Consider the following 7,173-nt stretch of genomic DNA (forward strand, 5'->3'; position numbering starts at 1 on the left):
TCCTTCCGCCGTTCAACAGGCCTTTCTCACCCTCCGTAACGCTCTGGTATCTTCTCCCCTTTCTCTGCCCAACCCAAACCGACCTTTTCACCTTTTTGTGGATGAACGGACCGGAATAGCCACTGGACTCCTTGCCCAGCCTGTAGAGCCTTCCTACCGCCCCGTGGCTTACCTCTCCAAACAGCTAGACCCAACCATTCAGGGATGGCAACCATGCCTTCGGGCCCTAGCAGCAGCAGCCGAACTGACCAAACAAACACTACAGATACTCAATCACACAGGAATAGGTAACATCTCCGACTGCTTTCTATGTGCCTCGCTTGGCCGGCCGCCCTTGGCTGCTGTCCCACTCGACCAGCCCTTCATTTCTACTTCTTACACATCCCAAAACCCACCTTTTTCCCCGTTAAAAGTCCCCATATTCCTTGATTCAAAAAAATCTCACTATCTGTTACGGCAGCCGCCCAAATCTACCTGATACTGGGTTTCTTTGCAACACATCCCTCACGGTAAACACATCAATTGAAGCACCACCAGGCATGTTTTTGTGGTGCAATGGTTCCCTCACAAAAGAGATCAATTCTTCCTCCCCCTTCCCATGTATCCCCGTTACTCTCGTCCCACAACTCACACTGTATAGCCAAGACGAATTTTCCTCGCTAATCACGCCGCCCTTTACCCGACAAAAAAGAGCTATCTTTCTTTCTCTGGTCGCAGGCATCTCTCTCGCCTCCCTGGTCGCTGCAGGCCTCGGGGGGCGGGGGGGGGGAGCTCTAACACATAGTGTTTCAACATCCCGCGACTTAGAACATAAACTCCAGCTAGCCATTGAAGGCTCCGCCGCCTCCATCTCCTCTCTCCAGCGCCAAATCACCTCCATAGCCCGAGTCGCTCTCCAGAATCGACGAGCCCTGGATCTCCTGACGGCCGACAAAGGAGGTACCTGCCTCTTCCTACAGGAGGAATGCTGCTGTAAACGCCCTCCATCGCTTAAGAGAAGAACTCCAACGCAAACACCAACAGTCCGCCTCCCCAATTCCCGATTGGGGGCGATCCACCCTCTATACCTGGCTAACACCAATCTGAGGCCCCTTAATTCTCATCTGTATCTTGCTCATGTTTGCCCCCTGTTTTCTTAGGTTCCTTCGCCGGCGCATGGAGGAAGTCTCTCGGGTGGCCACAAACCAAATGTTCCTCGGTCCTTACACCTTACTTCCTACAGAAACCCCCACTGGTCTCCCCTAAGCCTCGGACCTCTGGTCGCCCGACTCCCCTTTCGACGCCCCCATTCAGCATGAAGTAGCCAGAGATCGGAACGCCGCCCCATTACACCAAAGATGTCGGGATGTAAGGCCAACTGGCCCGAGGCAGGGGAACGCAATCAGATTCACAGGTTGCATCAGACCGAAACTCTCCGGACCACCCCGTTCCAGAAACTGACCTGGAGACATTCCGGACCACCCAGTTCCAGGAACTGACCTGGGGGCTTTCCACCCGGCCCAGCCTTCCCGCCTTTCGAGGGACGGGACTAGCGGTCCCAAGACTGATGTAACCGGCACCAGATAGTGCCACGACACCCCAAGAGACCACCAGATAAGGAATACCCTGCGCCCTCCCAGATTCACCACACCCCTTTCCCTTCTTCCCCTATAAAATCTTGCCCAGCCCTCGCCCGGGGGCGACTTCTCTGGCCCCTTTCTCTCGGACCAGTGAACCTCGCCCGGCAGCGCCCCCTAATAAAGCTCACTTGAAGCTTTCCTCTGTTTCGCGATGCCGTTTGTTAAGATCCGACCTTACACTTACACATCAAGGATGGCTCTGAGCTGAATTTCTGCAAAACAAGACTATCCCGTGCAAAGAACAACCCAGTAGAGCTTTGTATCCCATCAGCTACAGGAAGAGAATGGCTGCCGGCTACTGAAAACATTTTATAAAACATTTTATAAAATATATATATATATTATTATATAATTTTAATATATATAATATATATATTATATTTATATATAAATATAAACGCATTTACAACTTTAACTCCCATGGCCTCTGCAGTGGTACGTCTGAGTTTTCTGTTTCTGCCCCTGTACCAAACAGCTCTCGTTCTAATTCCTCGTTCCTTCCTCCACCCACCCCCACCAACCCCTGTCCCCTTACCTGCGGTCCGCAGCCCTCCGCTCCGCGCTCGGATGCCGCTGGGGTGCCAGGGACCCACGGTACGGGTCGTTCCCAGCCGCCAGGCGCTGGCTCCCTAGACTCCCTCCGCTCCGCGCTCGGATGCCGCTGGGCTGCCAGGGACCCACGGGACGGGTCGTTCAAAGCCGCTGGGCGCTGGCTCCCTAGACTCCCTCCGCTCCGCGCTCGGATGCCGCTGGGGTGCCTGGGACCCACGGGACGGGTCATTCCCAGCCGCCGGGCGCTGGCCCTCTAGACCCCCACCGGCTCGCGTAGCGCCGACGGGGAGGAGCCCCAAGGAGGCCCCGCGCCAGGTGCGCTCTGGCCGGGACGCCCACTTCCGGGACACTCTTCCGGGAGAGGCGCGCAGACCGCCACCGCCCTCAGGTGACCCGCAGCCAATGCCGAGCAAGACCCGCCCCGTTAGGCGCAGCACGATCTCGGCGCTCCAGGCACGGGCGCCGGGGGGCGGGCGTCTCCTCTCCTGAGAGGCAGCTAGCGATGCCCCGGGGCGCGGGCCCCTGCGGCGCGGAGACCGCTCCAGGCTGGACTCATCGACACCAACGCCGCCAGGAGGAGCGCTTGGCGGGACTCGGCAAACAACCCAATGTTTTAAATGGAAAAAGGACTTCAAAAGACCCTTCTCCAGATAAGACATACAAATGGTCAGCAAGCACATGAAGAGATGTTAATCGTCATTAGTCGTGATGAAATGCAAGTTAACACCACAACGCCGACCCCTCCACACACTAGAAGGCCTACAATCAAGAAAGCTAAAAATAACAAATGTTGGCAAAAATTTAGAGAAACTGATACAGAATTTTCCATAGGGAAAATGAATAACTTCCGGAGGTGGATGCTGAGAATATTTGTGCAACAACGTGAATGTAGTTAATGCCATAGAACTGTATGCTCAAAATGATTTAAATGGTAAATGTTATGTGGGGGGGGGGGGTTAACATAATTTAGCCCCTGCTTTATACCAGACCCCAGAGTCGAAGCTTCTCATCCATTTTCTCACTTTTACTTAACCTCCTACGATCTTCACACTCCCATTTAACAGACGAAGCTGAGCCTGAGAGGTTAAACTAAGTGACTTGCCCAAGGCTCACTCGACCAAGTCTACACTATTCAATGTTACTGTATTTACTGAACACCTACTAGAGCATCTACTGAGCAATACCTCCAGCACCTGCCAGAGACATTGTGGAAAGACCAGAATGAACGGGGGCTGAAAGCAGATTACAAAACATGGGTAGATCCTGGGGCCCTGCTCTCAAACACTGAAGTTTCTTGGAGTGGAGGGGATGGCTTGTGTCACACTTGTGGAGCCTTTTATTCCACCCCACCGCACCCCCACAGAGGATGGAAGCAGCTGGCCTGATACTGAATATTAGCTCAGCTGGGGAGGAGTCCTGGGGCTTTGAAGAAGGCATCTCCTGCCCCACTCCCCACATTGCCCCCTAGAGTCCAGTATGTGGGCACAAGCATCCCTGTGGTGGGGCAGGAGGCACGTCTCATGGCACCCCTCTCCTCCCGCCCTGCAGTAATGACACTGTACCCATACACCCGCCAGAAGGACAATGAACTCTCCTTCTCTGAGGGCACCATTATCTGCATCACCCGCCACTACTCCGATGGCTGCTGTGAGGGCACCGGCTCAGAGGGGTCTGGATTCTTCCCCGGGAACTATGTGCAGCCCAGCTGCTGACAGCCTGGGATCTCTGGGATGCTGACCCAAGCACCGCCTTGAGTGAGCCTCTTGAGTCCCACACCAAAGCCTGCTCCAGTCAAGCCTGGACCAGCCCGGCACGCCTCCTGGCCTGTGAGCTGTGTCTGTTCCTTCCCCCCATTGCAGTGGGAAGGCATCCTGGTAAAGACAGAGGAGGTACCCAGAGGCCTGCTGGACACAGGAAAGAACTGGAAGCCAAGGAGTTTGGTGACCTTACCCACAGGGGACCCTTACGCTATGCAAGACAGGGTCTCCAGCTGCAAGTGCCAACTTTGAATAAAATTCTGATGACCTCCTGATGATTGCCCTGCAGGGCTAGCGGGCCGAGGGACTGAAAGGCAACACACTTGTAAGGCTCCCGCTCGTTGAGCCTCCTCTGCCTGCCCTAAGCAGCAGTATCTCCCATCTCCTCGGTGCTCACTGAGCCCTCCACACTAGACCCCTGTGCCCCTCTGCGAAGGTGGGCCGCACCCTGCTCTTTTGCCTGTTGCCTGCTTTGTTATGTATTCAGTCTTGGTTCCCCAGGCTGGGCACTCCTCCAAGAGTGGGGACCAGCTCCCTCACTTAAGTGGGGCTCTCTGAGAGCAGAGCTCACCTCGCCCTCATCCCCCAGACGGCAGCGTGAGACACCTCGCTCACCTCCGCCCCTTCACCTCCTTCACAGCTCTGAAACTCCAGAAGAGGGAGGTGGGCCTTGGGTTTCCACTGGCTCTGCTTTACAGCATCATGGCTTTCTCTTCCATACGGGAGGAGGGGGACTCAAAAGGGCCCAGTCAGTGGGGCGACTTTGGGTAAGTCCCTGGTTTCTTGCTGCATAGAGGAGGCTGGGGTGCAAGGAGACATCTTCGGGCTCTGTGAGGTCCCTGGCTGGCCAGACCCGAGCCCCGGGACAGTGTGCTACCTCTTTCCACCAACAGGAGGTGACCGTTTCCTCTAGCTTTTTATCCTGTGGGGATGCTAACAGGGTGGGGGGGCGGGGGGCAAGGAGTGTAGTGTAGAGTCACAGTAGGTAAAGCAAGATCTAGGCCTGGGACCATCAGCAAGGAGCGCCACCTCTCTCCGTGGGGAGTCTGGTGCGGGGAGGTGTGGGGGGGAACATTTCGGGGCCTGGGTCCTCTGGACAGAAGACTGGAGGAGGGAGGCCACGCAGCCCAAGGCAACAGTTAACCACAACGCGGCGGGACATTGTTCCTTCTCTACCCTGACAGGGAACCCCGTCCTCCCAACTGAGAGGACAAGGTTTGTGGAAACACTGCTGCCTGCTCAGATATGCGTGCCACGCTGCTGCGGCCAGACTCCAGAATTCGCTTGCAGTGGAACTGAGGGAGGCAGCCGAGCTGGGTTAACTGCACAGATGGGGACAGCTCCCAACTCCCTCCTCCAGTCCCCAAATGGACCAACCTGGAATTCCGGGAAATTCTGGAGGGATATACCAAAACGAAAGGGAAAGGGAGTAATAAAACTAGCTTCCTCTTTCCCGACCCCCACCGCCCCACCCCCTCCCCGCCCGGGTGGCCCCTGCAGGCCACGTCCTCAGCACCTGATGCAGGTGTAGGCGCACTTCGGTGGAAGTTTCCCAGGGCACCACCCTGGCGTGGAAGGAGCTGGGCTCGGCCTTCTGCGCCTCCTGCATAAAGCGGTGCATTGGGTAGTGGCGGCGCGGGAAGGCCACGTCGCCGCCTGCCAGCAGCCCCATGGGGCAGAAGTCGTTGGCGTCGTCGCTCACGTAGAAAAGGTGCTCGAAGGCCACGCCGTCGTGGGCCTGCTCGCGCAGATAGTCGCTGAGCACCTTGTGCTGGCACATGTTGGCGGGGCAGCGAGCACAGCTGTGCGCGTAGAAGGGCCGCAGCGCCAGCAGCCCCCAAGGGTCGGGCCCCGACGGGGTGCTGAAGATGCGGCAGAACAGGCCGTGGTGGCCGGCAGCGCGCAGCACACTCTCCACGCCAAAGGTGTTGGCGTCTGAGATGAGAATAATCTCAAAGCAGGCGCCCTGCTTGGCCACAAACTGCAGCAGCTCGCCCATGCCGGGCGACAGGGGGATGGCCTCGTAGATGGCGCGCAAGTCCCGCGGCCGCACGCCCTGCTCGCCCAGGTACTGGAAGACGTGCTGCATGTACTCGTTGTAGAAGCCCTAGCGCTAGGTGGCACGCAGGCTCTCAGGCAGCCGCTGGCCCGCCGCGTCACGCACACGACGGAGTCGTCGCTGTTTTTGTCCACGATAGTCTCGTCCAAGTCGAAGGTCAGGAGGAAGCGTGGCACGCCGGGCGCAGCCATCCCTTTCTCCTCTACCAGCTTTGTCCTGAGCGACCAAATCCTTTTGTGGTCACCAAAAAGAGTCCCTCAGAGGAAAGGGGGACAGGACCTCTGAGCTTCTCCTGCAGGGTGGGGAGCGGCGGCTGCGGAGGTCTGTTCCGGCTGAGTCTGGAGTGTCAAGAGTGGGGAGAGGGCCTAGCTGAGGTATTTGGGCACAGGATGGAGCAAGGGGTGCTCACGGGAATTGGAGGGGACGCTGTGTCTTATCCGTTCCCGGATTTCTGGGCTCCGGCTCTCACGAGTCCCTCCAGTCCAGAGGGTCCATGAATGCTGTGCATCTGGGCCGTTCCCTCCACTTGCCCCCCATCCCCATGTTATGTATTTTTAAACACAATTAAAAAAATGAATGAAACACTGATAATCCATGTTACAACATGGATAAACAGTGAAAACATTCTAAGTCAAAGAAGTCATACTGAAAAGGCCACTCATATCACAACCATCTTGTATGCTTTAAATCCATAGCAGTTTTGAAAATGAGGGGATGGGACTTCCCTGGTGGTCCAGTGGTTAAGACTCTGAGCTCCCAATGTAAGGGGCACAGGTTCGATCCTTGGTCAGGGAACTAAAATCCCGCGTGCACAGTATAGCCAAAAAATAAAATAAACGTCATTGGCCTGGTTTGGATCATAGCATCGTCCTTGAACCCATCAGAGCACCCATAGGATGGAACATGGGATTGGCTAAATGTGGATCATATGCCCATCTTCAAGGTGGGTGGAACGTAGCATCAGCCCTCTGGAACTGTTTGGACTGGAAACAGGTAAAAGTTCCCAAAGAAAAGCTGAGGTTCTGGACTTTGGCATGAGAACAGATGCTGGATTGGGGAAAGCAGCAGATTCCACATCACTGACAGCCCACTGCACAGCTGTGGGATCTGAAGGCCAAGGAAGGAAGGGGCTGATTTAGGGTCAGGGGCTGCAGCCACCCATCCAGTGCTCTTGCTGTCCGTCCAC

The 7,173-nt window shown here is 56.1% G+C and overlaps 1 long non-coding RNA gene and 1 pseudogene across 8 annotated transcripts in view; one reads left to right on the forward strand and one right to left on the reverse strand.

Moving 5' to 3' along the window:
* Positions 1–1,915, forward strand: part of LOC309808355 — a 65,041-nt gene extending 63,126 nt beyond the window's left edge. For all 7 annotated transcript variants that reach the window (XR_014294736.1, XR_014294737.1, XR_014294738.1 and 4 more), the window contains one exon: positions 1,140–1,915. This is a non-coding gene — a long non-coding RNA (uncharacterized lncRNA). The remainder of the gene's footprint in view (positions 1–1,139) is intronic.
* A 3,423-nt stretch (positions 1,916–5,338) lies between these two features.
* LOC309807809 (phosphoethanolamine/phosphocholine phosphatase-like) lies at positions 5,339–6,178 on the reverse strand (annotated as a pseudogene). Its single transcript has one exon. The product of its transcript is annotated as a phosphoethanolamine/phosphocholine phosphatase-like (transcript).
* Positions 6,179–7,173: the final 995 nt, after the last annotated feature.

This window comes from Mesoplodon mirus, assembly GCF_964341445.2.
Source record: "Mesoplodon mirus genome assembly, chromosome: 7".
NCBI classification, from domain to species: Eukaryota; Metazoa; Chordata; class Mammalia; order Artiodactyla; family Ziphiidae; genus Mesoplodon; species Mesoplodon mirus.